Source organism: Ambystoma mexicanum, chromosome 6p (assembly GCF_040938575.1).
Source record: "Ambystoma mexicanum isolate Mex_15411 chromosome 6p, UKY_AmexF1_1, whole genome shotgun sequence".
Classification (NCBI taxonomy): Eukaryota; Metazoa; Chordata; class Amphibia; order Caudata; family Ambystomatidae; genus Ambystoma; species Ambystoma mexicanum.
In genome coordinates, this window is record NC_090935.1 from 1493894391 (window position 1) to 1493908458 (window position 14068).

Below are 14068 nucleotides of genomic sequence, written 5' to 3' on the forward strand. Positions count from 1 at the left end.
GCTAGTGGACAGTCTGATATCTATTTGGGCTAGAGAGCAGCACCTTCTCCAGATGTTTGACACAAACTGAGTACCTCGATCTGATATTAGGGCCGAAGGGAATCTATGCAGGCGGACTACGTGCTAGAGGAAGGTCCGAGCGAGGCCGGAGGCGTTAGGCAGACCCTTGAAAGGAAAGAAGCGTGCCATTTTGGAAAATAAGTCCATGACTACTAGGATGGTGTTGTAACCTTGACAAGAAGGAAAATCAGTAATAAAGTCTGGGGATAGTGTGTGCCATGGGGCTGGTGGAATGTCCAAAGGTTGAAGGAGTCCTGCGGGTCTTTGCTTGGAGGATTTGTTCTGGGCACAGATGCCGCAAGAAGCGATGAATTCGATTACGTCTTTGCGCTGTGTTGGCCACCAGTAGCTCCTCTTTGCCTTAGCTAAGGTCTTTGCGATTCCCGGGTGCCCTTCTATGAGAGAGTCATGATACTCTGAAATGACTTGTTCTTGCAGTTCCTACACTGGCACAAATAGCTGATTCCTGTAGTAAGGCAGCTGGTCCTTAACACAATAGTGTTCACCTCTGGAACCCCATTCTTGTAGTTGCTCTTGAGTTAGCACTTGCCGTACTTCGTATAGGAGCTCGTCTTGGGTCATGGTGGTGGTGATACCTAGGATTCTGTCCCCTGGGATAATGGCCACGGGATCTGGAGGTACATATGCCATTTCTTCGGTGCCCATGCGAGAAAGAGCATCCGCCTTGCCATTTTTAGCTCCAGGTCGATACGTGATTACATAATCGTACACCGCAAAAAAAAGGGCCCAACGTAGCTGCGGAGACGATTGAGCTTTCGCATCCTTCAAATATTGGAGATTTCAGTGATCCGTTATCACTGTGATGGTATGTTTGGCTCCCAATAGATAGTGTCACCATGCCTTGAATGCAGCCTTAATGGCTAGCAATTCCTTGTCTGTGATGGCATATTTGAGCTCAGGCGGCGAGAATTTCCGTGACCAAAAGGCCACTGGATGCAGTTGACCTGTGTGCGGGTCCTTCTGTGGCAAAACTTCGCCCATTGCCATACTAGACGTGTCTGTTTCCATAATATAGGGAAGTTCTGGACGTGGATGCGCAAGATCGGGGTGGTGGTAAACTTCACCTTGAGATCCTGGAAGGCCTTCTCTGCCTCTTCTGTCCAGCGGAAGGTCTTGTTGCACTTCCGTAACAATGAAGTAATCGGATGTACAATTTGAGGGAACTCGGGAATAAAGCAGCAGTAAAAGTTCGCAAAACCCAGCATACTCTGAACACCCTTGATTGAACTTGGCGCCGGTCAGTTGAGGACCACATCGACCTTGTGAGCATCCATACGTATCCCCTTCGGTGAAAGGGCGAAACCCAGAAACTCCACTTCCGTAACATAGAACAAGCATTTTTTCAGCTTGGCGTAGAGGTGATGTTGGCAGAGCTTGGTCAGAACTGCCCGTACATGCCTGACATGCTCTTGCCCAGATGTACACTAGGACGCAGACATCAATGAGTTCTCTAAGCACATCGTTCATGAAGTACTGGAACGCTGCTGGGGCATTACACAGGCCGAAAGGCATTACCTGATATTCGTATAGGCCGTACTTGGTGCGGAATGCCGTTTTCCACTCATCCCCTTGTTTAATGCGCACAAGATGATAGGCCCCTCTAAGATCCAATTTGGTATAAATCTGGGCTTCTTTAACCTGGTCTAGTAATTCCGGGATCAGCGGCAAAGGATAAGGCTTCTTGATGGTGATTTGATTCAGAGCACGGTAGTCGATGCACGTTCTTAAGTCTCCTTCTTTCTTCGGTACGAAGAATAACGGAGCCGTGGCCGACGACTTGGACGGGCGAATGAAACCGTTGGCTAGGTATTGCTTCAGATATGTCTTCAGGTGTTGGTTTTCAGGTTCTGTGAGCACATAGATATGCCCACACGGAATCCGGGATCCAGGCAACAGATCGATCTGGCAATCATAGGATCTGTGGGGTGGCAAAGTATTTGCTTGCTCTTTTTGAAAAACATCTTGAAAGTCTTTATAGTACACTGGCAGCGTAACGACCCCTCCCAGGACACTCACAGCACGCTCATGCACAGGAGGACTGGCATGCTTCCCCTTCCAACCTTTTGGCTAGCAAGTGTGCGTGCAACCATGGGTGAAAACCAATTCACAAGCACGCCAGTTGATTCGTGGGTTATGTGCGACTAGCTATGGCATACCCAGGATTAGCCGAAACTGCAGTGCCTTGATCAAGTTGAAGGTAATGATTTCGCGATGTCCATCCTCACACAAGAGGGTGAGTTCTGTGGTGCATTCGGACACAGTACCCGAGGCAATCTCGGTGCCGTCAACAGTAGTGACCGTCTCGATGATTGGCTTAGAGCAAAGAGGTAGCCCCATCTTTGCTGCGACGTCCATATCTATGTAGTTCCCCACTGCTCCACTATCGATATAAGCTTCCGTGGAATACATGACCAATGGCTGCTGGTGGGTGATTAAGATCACAGGTAGATCAAAATGGGAGGTCTGTAGTTCAATCTCCTTGCTCGACAATTGAACCCCTACAATTGCCGAGCTTGGCAGTTTTCCGACTCCTCACCCGGGTTCTCTTTGTCTGTAGCTCCAACGCTCCTTCTGGGCGGCTTGATAGGACACTCTTTAAGGAAGTGGCCAGCCTTTCCGCAGTACAAGCACAACTGCAGCTCCCTCCTTTTTTCCCGTTCGGCTTTGGTTAAGGGAGGTCTGACTCCTCCTATTTGCATGGGTTCAATGGCACCTTGGAGCCCTCGAGGAGCTTGGTCTTTGGGTCGCACAAAAACTGGGCGGGCATCCAGTTTACCACGATTGCTTTTTCGATCTTGCAGTCGCTGATAGTTGTACCACCAGGCTGATAAACTCGGCACAGTTCCAAGGTGGATCCACCACTTACGCCAAAATGTCCTTCAGCTCCCCTCGTAGACCCCGGTAGAACAGGGTGGTTCGTTTGTGCTCAGGCCAATCCGCCTCTACCACCAATATATTGAAAGTGGGGAAGTATGTCAGCAAGTCCTGGTTCCCTTGACGAAGGGACAAAATTTCATTATCTAGAGCCTGTCCGTGGTGGCGTCAGGCAAAGAGCTTTTCCAGCTCCTGAAGAAACCCTCCAAAGTCCTGTAACAGGTGATCATCCCGACTGATGAGTGGAACTGACCAATCTGCTGCACTTCCACTCAGGTAGGATAGAACGAAGGCCACACGTGACTGGTCAGTGGGAAATGCCCCAGGCCTGCACAGAAAATGAAGGCAACACTGGTTCATGAAAGTCGCAAATCGTCAGGGATCTCCCGAGAATCGCTCGGGAGGGGCTAATGGTACTGTTCCAGGTAGGTTGATCTGGACTGGATTACTTGCTGGAGTTGGCATTGAAAGGTCGATCCCTGGCAACGGGGTTTGCCCGGCTTGTGACTGAAGAATTTGCCTACTAAGGTTGTGCGTTCTTTCTTTGGTCACAATTAGCTCTCTCCGCAAGGCGTTAGTTTCCTGCCACGATGAGGGAACCTCTGCGCGCAACACTTGGGCCAACTGATCAGTTTCTGAGGTTTCCATACCGGGTGTCTGGGTGGATTATTAAGTATGGCTTTACATTCTGTAACGCTGACCTTGCATACACAGAGGCGCCTGTCGACTGGTCTGGACGCTTCTGGGTACACTGCAACTTCCCCGGGGTTCGTTCTATCAGGAATCAGTTCTAGGAGACAGGAGATGGATTTTAGCGACTTCTCCCTCCCTCGAGAGACCCACCTCCCAGTGTTCCCCTTATGTTCTTTCCCCTTGGGACTTCTCTCACCTTGATTTTCGGAATGCTGCGCTCTCCGTCCTGCCGCGCTGGGAAGGGGTGCGCCGTTGTTGGCTTGATCCGCCAAGTTACTTCACTGGCGACAGCCCAGAGTCCAGACCGGCTGCGACTCCACTTTTCAGGTAAGTCTTTTAGAGATTTTAGAATAATTTCTGTATTGATGAATGCTCTAATAACCTTCTTCTTTTGTCTTGCAGGGGCTGATGGAGCGAGCCGAGGCTGACGGCAGAGTTCGAGAAGGTAAGGATGTGCTAGATGCGGCGCTGAAAGTGTCCTTGCAAGTGATCTGACCTGTGCTGTTGTTCTTTACAGGTCGAAGAGGATTCCTGGAAGCACCGATAGATGGGACCGAACGCCGAGGATGATGCTCGGAGTGGCGCAGGCCTCCCAGGAGAGCCGAGTTAGTAGCTTCTGATTCTTGCTTCTATTTTCTTAGGAATGTAGCAGGAGGACGATGAAGAAATCCCAAAGGCCCCGACTGGATGGAGGAGCTGGAGCTGAACAGATGAGGATGTCGGTGTCTTGAAGTCTCTCGCCCGTGCAGGCCAGGATGCAGAGCAGGACCCGGTGAACGTCACGCTGCAAGAGCAGAATAACGCGAAGCACGTGCCTCAGGTCGGGTGTGGTTTAAATACCCGGTAGGTATCCCAGGTGCCTTTGGGGCGGACCCCGCCCTGATGCTAGGCTGCTTGTTGCAGTTCCTTGATGATCCTGGTGGGGGCAGCCGTGTTCACCGATAGTCCATTGGAACTCAAACTTGCCAAGTGAGTCTGTAAAAGCAAAAGAATATATCGAGGCTGAGTACCCCAAAAGGAAATACACCAAACACGGGCTTATAAAGATTCTCAGATCTTTATTCAAACAACTGTACAGTTTACAAAGAAACAAAGTATCAGATAGCGATCTGGCCCTCAGTAAATCACAGCGAATACCAGCCCTTTCGGTGTGAGAAGTGAGAGTTACTGGACATCTAAACCTTTGCATCTTTTATACATTTTCCAATCGTAATGTCCAATTCTCGGTCTAGGGTTCGTGCCAAGTTCACCTCTAGTTTATCCAACTATACGCATGTGGATTATTTCCAGTTTGTACAACAACAAGTCACAATGGTGACAGCTTATCTTCAAATTTAACATTAAGCCTTAGTACACGTCCTCTACAATGTAGTTCAACAAGTGTTCACGTTTAGTATTTAAACAACATTGTATTTGATGTATGTCCGCGGATCTGACTTGTTGGCGCAGGTAATCCTCGATCTACAGGTCAAACGTAGGACAAGGTCTCATTACACGGTCCTAACATTTGGCCTATGGGCAGTTTAGACATTAGCTTTGCGCGAAGCTCAGGACGGCTTGGTTACAAGCGGGAAACACTGTCCACCATTTTAGAACACAGAGTGACTTTGAAACGAATATCAAAATGGCGGATGGACCTAAAATGGCGGCTAGGTCGATCTTAAGTCGGAACCTTGCAACGCGGATTTCTTTGCAGAGCGACTGGGCTTAGGCCAATATATACAATAAAGGAGGTACAATATGATATCCCGTTTTAACAAGTCTGATTCCAACGGCACCAGGATTGCATCCAAGGCACCCGCAATGGGCCGAAGTGGGCCTTTCTTGCCTTGTTAAAGTACTGTGGCGGGGGCCATGGTGCCCGAGTCCCATAGTCTGGGGATAAGGTCATGACAAGTACAGACCCTAACACAGGAGGGAGACATACAGGGGCTGTGTTACAATGGGGAGTATGTAATAGCATCCCAGCAGAGCTTACCATTTCACTATTCAGGACAGGAAGCAGAGTTAGTGGCCATGATAAGTGCATTGAACATGGCGGAAGGGCTTGCAGCTAACATATTTTCAGATTCAGTTTACATGACAGCCAAAATATATTCAGCATTAGCATGGTGGATGAGAAGGGGATCTAGGAGAAATGACGTGATTCGGTTCAACTTGCTGAGTTGCTCAGGCAACTAATTGAAGCACTGAAACTGCCAGTGGAGTGGGCCATAATAAAATGTGCTGCACATACAGGAGACCAAGACCAAAAATCTCCAGGGAATGAAATGGCCGACAGAGCAGCCATAGAAGCACCCTACTTACCTAAGACAAGTATGAGACTGTATCCGGGTGCAAAAGGGAGGATGCAAATAATGGCAGCAGACAGAGGAAAAGGTCAAGAGAAAGAAAGCGGGGAAAGTTTCAACACAATACTGATTATACAAATTATAGAGCGGCAAGGAGAGGCCCTGCAGGAGGAAACAGATATATGGATACAACGAGGTTGTTCCCTTTCACCCACTGATTTGATATGGAGGAAAAACAGCACAGGAAAACCAGTGATGCTCAAAACACATAGTGGTAGAAATGAGGGAGGGATGTTACGTTCCAAATCTACATGAGTGAGTGGCAGAGTTTACAGGAAATTGTGTGGTGTGTCAGCAGTTTTTGTCCAGCCATACTTTGAAGACTGTAAAGGGAACATTGCCCGAACCGGAAGGGCACTTCCAGCACTTGTACTATGTCGACATGCAAGACAAATACCTCTTATAGGTACTTTAGGTACTTGCTTATGGTTGTCTGTCAATTTTCCTGTTGGATTGAGGCGGGGCCCTGTGCTAAAAATGATGCAAAGTCAGCCACAAGATTCTTAGTATGGGAGGTGTTTTTGAGGTGGGGGTATATGAAAAGATAAGGTCAGATAATGGGCAACATTTTTCCAATGACCGCTTGTGGGATGTTTTTACCCATGCATCCAAGCCCTACCATAAAACTGTCCAGTACTGGCATAGAAAACATCATGATGGCCATAACTCCCCATAGAGTGCACAGGGAAAACATGAAGAATAGGCTGCCACCCATTTTTGCCTATGTTGTGAGCACAGGAGGGCACTGCCTAAAACCACCATTGGGCTACACACACAGTAGCCTGAAACCATTGGGAATGGCAATGCTGATTGCCAAAAAGCAACTCAGAACTGTGGGGAATTCATTTTCTTAATCCCAAAAATGGTTGCATTACCAGTACTCACCACTATCACAAAGCCGGCGTTTTAAAACCACCAGACTTTCGTGTAAAACTGAACAAATGAAACAAAACCAGACCAAGGAAAAACTTGCTAAGAGGTGGAAGAATGTAAAACCATATTCTGAAATGACTTGAAGGAAGTAATTATTTCATGTATAGGTACAAATTGTCAGTTTGATTTGAATGTAGAAAACTGGGAACAAAAAGTGACATTTAGCTGAAACCTGGTTTAGTGAAACTGGATTCTGCCTGAGAACTACCCCCGACAGGAGAAACCTGTTAAGCCACTCTTCCCAGGCCTAGCTGCATCCTGCTGCCCCTTGCCAAAAGGAGTTGTCACCTCTCTGATTAGATTAGGGGTGGAGCACCTGGGAACTGGAAGGAACAGAACAATGCAACTCCCTTGACTCAGGCAAATGTTATATTGGGGGCGTCATAAAGTGGCTTCCTCTTAGGGAAACTGGGAGGGGCAGTGCCTCTGATAGCAGCTGAGCTTGGGGGAAGTGGATAAACCAGTTATTCCACCCTGTGATGTGGGAAGCCACACCCCTTTTTGACCAGGGCATAATTTTAAAAAGATAGATAACTCATAGTGCGGACTTGTCAGAATTATATAAGTAATATCATTATTTTTGTGATTTTTCTGTGAACATTTTGAGAGGCGTTAGGACCCTGTGGTGTATTCTGGGGGGTTGCTAGCGGAAAATAGGGTCTCACTCCAAATGTCTGCATGTTAAAAATCTGACACTTCATCAATTAATGTCCATACTCCTTGCGCACATGTGTGTAATTTTGGGTAAATGTCCGATATTGCAAAACCAGTTAAAAAGCACAAAATGTTGTCATTTTTTAATGCAAGCCCCCAGGAAGATCAGAGGCGGACAAGCATGGACCATAAGGAATATATAATGTGCACATGTAATGTCAACAAATTGTATATCTGGGAAAGATGTATTTGAATCAAATATAGATTTGTGGGCAAACTGACCAGGGGAGGATCCTCTGACCCATAAACAGACCTCATCATGATGACAATCCATTTCCTTCCCCCAATCATGGGAGAGGGGAGAATTGGGCAAATGACAAGTAGAGAGGGGCAGGCTTAGCTAGGCTCATGCACACACCCATTTTCAAAACACATAAAAAGGGACTGCTGGGACAGGTAGATACATTCAATTCCATGTGCTGCGGAGCATGCTGACCGACGACTTCACATCCAGAGATCCAACACTTAGACTTCCAAGCTAAACAGAGACTACAGAACTTTGAAACAAGAAGGCCCACTGCAAGCAAAAGTATTTGTCAGCAGGCCTCAAAATCATTTGCAAACTATTCCACAGCCTGGCGAGCTGTCTGAATTCTTTTGTCAAGAACTCTTGCCAGTACCCAGAAAGCAGTGTTACATCCAGAATCCACTTGATCCGGACCGGAAAGCAGAGCAGTATCCAGAACCCGAGGCCGCTGAATCCACAGAGGCTAGACCAGCAGAGCAGAGCTGACCCAGATCGCTGTGAGCAGAACCGGTGCCTGATTGACCCGCCGAGCAGACAGAACTGCAGCCGGACGTGTTGACCAGATCCGTAACGAGGCCTAGTTCAAATTTATATTGTGAGTACCTAGCAGAACTGTGCAGAACCAATCTCTTAGTTAAAATAATCTAATCCAAACTATTTTAACCTAAGTAGAACAGCCTCCTAGAAATCGTGTCATCTGTCATTTGTAAAGCTGCACAACTGTCACCTGTCAATTCTGAAGCTGCAAGCTGTCACCTGTCATTTTGAGTTTTACTTTAAATCCGAAAAACTACCTTTATTTAATCGTCCGTATCTCTGGAACCGTTTGGGTTAGGAACGAGATTTAACTTTACTCTGAAAGCTTAGAATCTAAGCTTTCCAACAAGCCTGGAAAGCATACTTCCTACTCCTTATACTTTTACCGCAATCGCAATTCACGCACTCGGGAAATTTACTGCATTTTGCGATTTTGGCTCAATTTCTCCACTTGTCAAAATAGCAGCTCCATTCTTTCTTTTGTTAAAATCCGTTGCAACTTGGTAATAACTCATAGAGCAGTGCTAAAGTGAGCCTGAACTAATACCAACACGCATCTTCCACTCACCCTGAATCTCTAGAGGGAATTAAAATCAGTTGGCACATTTTCCCATCCATTGCCATCACATTTAAAAAGCATTTTGGGCTTGTGTTTCAAACTCCTACCTGTTTCCTCTAAGCTTGCTGGGGGGGAACTGAATTTCGTATTGTATTTGACTGCATTCCTGAGAACTGTGTGCTCCTCTTTCCATCTCCTTCCATTTCTTACATTGCATAGGGGAGGGGGGTAAATTGCCAGAGAAAAAGTGATTATCTTATCTTTTGCTAAAATCATATCAAGTATTTTTGTACTGCATTTTATTCCTCATTCCTTTTCCCTTGAAATCATAAAATTATTTTTGCTACTTTATCCATCCTATACTAACTCCTCATTGATTGTAAAGAAGTGTGCTAGTGCCAGATTACCCATTGTTGATCAACATCATATGTCTAAGTGTACTATCAGATATTAATTTATTATAAAGTGTGATATATATATATTGCTTAATTTCTCAAATAAACCTTTTAATTTGCAAAACAAACCTACTTCTGGGCTCAGTGGGGTCAGGGGGATTCTAAGAGGGGGGTGTTATACAAGGGTTGTCATCCAGAGTACTGAACCGAATATAAAAATACATCAATAAGGGTTTTCCTCAGCATCCCAGACTAGGCATTGACTTAGTTGTAGTGTTGATTGAATATCGCTTACACTATTTAAGGATAACACACCCCCTAGGAATAAAACACAGGCTATGCACAGAGTACCGGCTAAAAGCAAATTGGATTGTTAAGAGATTAAATGTCTTGCTTAAAGAACAATTAGCAAAGCTGACAATGACATTGTGCAAAATCTGACTGTATTGCCTCTCATTAGCGCTTTTTGCTCTTTTCAACTCACCCGTTGCGGACCATCACTTGACCCTGTACAAAATTGTAAGTGGCAGTAGAATGCATGCGCCTGTCCCTCCTGCACGTTCAATTCTGGATGCTAATACCACAGCACAGGTTCTGGTAGAAGAGCTACAAACGTAGTTAACTGAAATGACAGCTGCCCTCAAATACATTTCCTGCCAGGTTCAAAATTCAACAAGTCGGCCGACCAACATTGAAGAACAGACAAATGCACACAGAGAAGAAGAATTCCCACAAGCACAGCTCCTCTACCCAGGGGTCAAAGTACTCATCTGTAACGTTGTGCACAGGTGGCAGGAGACAAGGTTCACTGGCCCTTACGAATTTGTGTACGCAACAACTTCAGCTGTAAAAGTGATAGAAAGGAGGGCATGGACAGACATCACCGACATCTGCAAAGTCAACAATAGCACGACTGAAGGAGAAGAGTGAAAGGTAACTCTATGGGAAGTATATCACAATTATCATTGACATTTTTTACAGCTATCAGACTTGACTGAAAGCCCACAAAGCGAGAAGCAGGTGGGCAGGATCCAAGTGGGGGGGAATGGGAGAAGGTGTAAATATGATGTGAAAAATATATGGATAGGATTGCTTTGTCTCTTTCTTGTTTCTCTGTTCTTTCTCTTCTGGTTCCTACTATATAAAGAAAATAGGTGTGTGCCCACCGACAATGGAAAGGAGACACGTGTTAAGAGAAACATATTAAGCACTGAGAAGTTCTATGAATCCATTGGAAAGGAGGTAGACACAGCATCTGGGAATGTTTGGTACGACAAAATGAAAAGGGTGGGGCGAGAGAGCACAAACGGCAGTTGCTATGTGTGCTCGCTAAACTAGCACATTACAGGGACACCAAAACAATTCTTGCTGCAAGAAAGAGCAGCAGAGATGGGGGTATGTCTGATGCACTTGTCATTATGCAGAATTCAGTGGCTGTTTCAGGGCCGCACCGTAGAAGTGCAGTGGAGATGAAGGGGAGGAGGCATATCCAAATAATAATAATTACTTACAACTCGAAAGCATAGCCAGGGAAGAGGCAACAAAGCATATGATACTGGAGTACAATACAGAAGGGACACAATGGTGGGAGCAATTGGCTACTGCCGATAGAGGAATATATTGCAAAAAAGGTCATGATATACCGTGTTGCCATACGAGACCGCTGATGCAAATAGGGAGTTCAGTGTTTCACAATGGAAAGTGGGATTGGGTGATGATGCAGTGTCGCGCAGAAGGGCTGTTGAGATATGAAGAGAGAAAAGAAAATAAATAATGAATGCAGGGCAATATGGAATATGAACATACATGCCTACACATGGATAGATGAGAAACACTGTCCAGTGTCTGACCGTACTGGGGATGAATGCTGTCTGCGAGAGGACAATGAGCATCCCGATGTTGCAGAAAGAGACAGCAATGGTGATGCATTTCTGGTGGGCGTGTGGATCCAAAGCTTATGCTCAGCTGCCTCCAGACTGGGGAGGGGTATGCGCACTTGAAACCCTCCACAACTCTGCATTGGTCGTGCCCCAGTCGGATCTGTTACCTTTCAATACACTTTCTATAACATGGCAGAAGACTAAGGAAAAAGAGTAGAAGGAGGTGAGAGACAAGCAAGGGCAAGTCACGACAAAGAAAATGAACAGCAACTATATATATATGCCGAATCAGCCCGGAGTTTGGATGCAGCCTGCCAGTACTTAACTTTGACAAAGCATCAGTTTTCTTCATGTCCCTACTACTCCCCAGGGTACAAGCAGCTGCCAAAGCCAAATGCCTGCAGATTACCAGCTACGAGGTTCTACAGTTGGCAAATGCATCCGAAAAAGGACTGAACGTAGTACGAGAAGAGCTCAGTGCCCTGCGCCTGGTGACCCAACCAAACAGATTTGTTCTTGATTTAATTACTGCAATTGAGGGTTGGATATGCCACAAAATTGGAAGCGGCTGTTGCACAGCAATACACGCTAACAATGCTGCCAATAGAACTCTCACAGAGGCTATCAAGGAGATACGTACACTACTTGAAACAATGGACTCATAATTTGCCTGGGTGCCAGAGTGGCTAGCGGCTATGTTCAAAATAACTGTCCCAGTGCTGGTCGTGATGATCATTGCCTTCTGCACCAGCCCGTGGATCATCAAACAGTGCAAATGTTGCAAAGGAAAAGTACAGTGTATAATGTCTTATAATAGAATTGGTGATGAAGATAGCGAGTTAGAAAGGCAACCACCCAGGGTTAATGAGGGTGAGGATGGAGTGTGTGTGGTTTTTGCAGCACCCCACCAAATGCAGAAGACTATGATGCTTTTTGGGTAGCATGTGCCCTTGATGAATGGGGTTGTTTAATCATTTGAGACACACTGGAAGGGTACGAGGAAGAAGGAGGGGTCTTGGACAGGTTAACATGGTTATGGATGCCCAGGGAGCAAAGTAGGGAAATGATGGGAAGGAAGTGTTGATTGAAAGATCGATCAAAAGAGGCAATGTAAAGAATATGCTTATTTAGAGCCAGACAGGGGGGCAAACCTACCAATTGTGGTAATATGTGGGATGGGCTGGACACCCTCAAAGAGGAAACAAGGGGGCCACAGGGAGCTGTAGCCAGCCCCAAGTGTGTATATAACATACCATTCCATTGACACAGGGGAAGTAGCTTCACAACTGTGAGAAAGGCAAAGGCGCAGGTAAGCACTCTCCTCAAGGGCACCGCAAGTGGCCTTCACCTCGTAGGCCTGCTTCTGATCACATAGCCCATGTGGCATGGCTAAGGGAGGTGGGAAGCTGAATTCAGGCTGCTCATCTCTAGCAAACCACAGTCACTGGAAACAGCATCAAGTGATGTAATCAAGGTCGGTGAGCCAGTCCCACAGCTACTCATGGGAGCTGGGGAAATCGGCCTAATCCAGAGAGGTACTCGCATGGCACCAAGGTGGTTTCAAATTGCCCCTTGGCCAACGGACATAGGAACAAGGATGAAGAATGGAGGGGTGTCAATCACACATTACGTTTTGGTGTCCCTTGGAAAATAAGAAGCCCTCAGAGTGTCCACAACAGTGATTGTGAAGGATACTATCTCACAGGTGTCGTGTGAATGTCTCCCTTCCCACAAGTTCAGGGTGTCTCGCTTTCCTTCCTTTCTGGTGCTGAACAATGGCAGATGAATAAAGACCTGATGGTCAGCACAATTATGTTATTACTAATTGCAAAGTGTTTGCGGGTGGACCAGGAAGCAATGTGGCACCACACGGGGAGGAGATGGGCTGAAAGGGGGTAGGTCTGTTTGCTCCAATCATGCTTAACTAATTTACATCTAGCTATAGGGATATGATTTAGTTTAACCAGCAAGCCTCTTGGGAACCGAGAAGACACAAAGTCTCAAACACAACTGCTACTAACTGTACAAACATTGTATTAGCGGTATAAAACTATTGTCTGTTGTGAGCCAGTTTGTCAGCTCTCATCAACCAGTTCTGTTCCACTGTGCTGCTTGATTTGCACTTGCCCAGCTGTAATAAACAGCGTTACTTCTTGCCTGGTGTACGTCCCTTTCTGGAATACTACTGGTAACTTATTTATTGCAAGCCTTAGTGGACCCCTAATACATAATCACACAGCGGACTCAGTTGTCTGGTATACATTTAGGAAGTGTTTAATCTAGCCTTCAGGACTGAGATTATTTATGAAGCCAGAACTATGTTTGTATTTGGGGCCATTTGGAACAAGTTCCCTGAGCTGCCTAGAATTTCTGTCAGCTGCAGCCTCCAAGAGTTCCACCGATGCCTTTTCAAGGAGTAATGTTTTCCATTGTTTGCCGCAACTCTTGTATGCCTTCCTCATGCAGGCAACCTCCCAACAAACAGTCTCAACTGTCCGATTTTACTTCTGTTAATAATGCCAGCCTTGCTTGTTTACAATTGATGTCCAGCCAGGAAGGTGAACCTACAAGCCGCAGAACAGCAGTTACCTTAGAAACTATATACTTGATCCTCACAACATATCTTGCTATCACTTCTGAAGGAACTACAGTAAACATGCAAGGTTTAATAAATAATATTATTCAGTGATTAGCAAATAGATTAGATTCCTGTGTTTTCATATTCAGATTAATATGGCTAACCATTAGAAATTATATTTAATCTTAGTGGCAAACCTGAGTGGTTGCTATCTTCTCAATTAAAT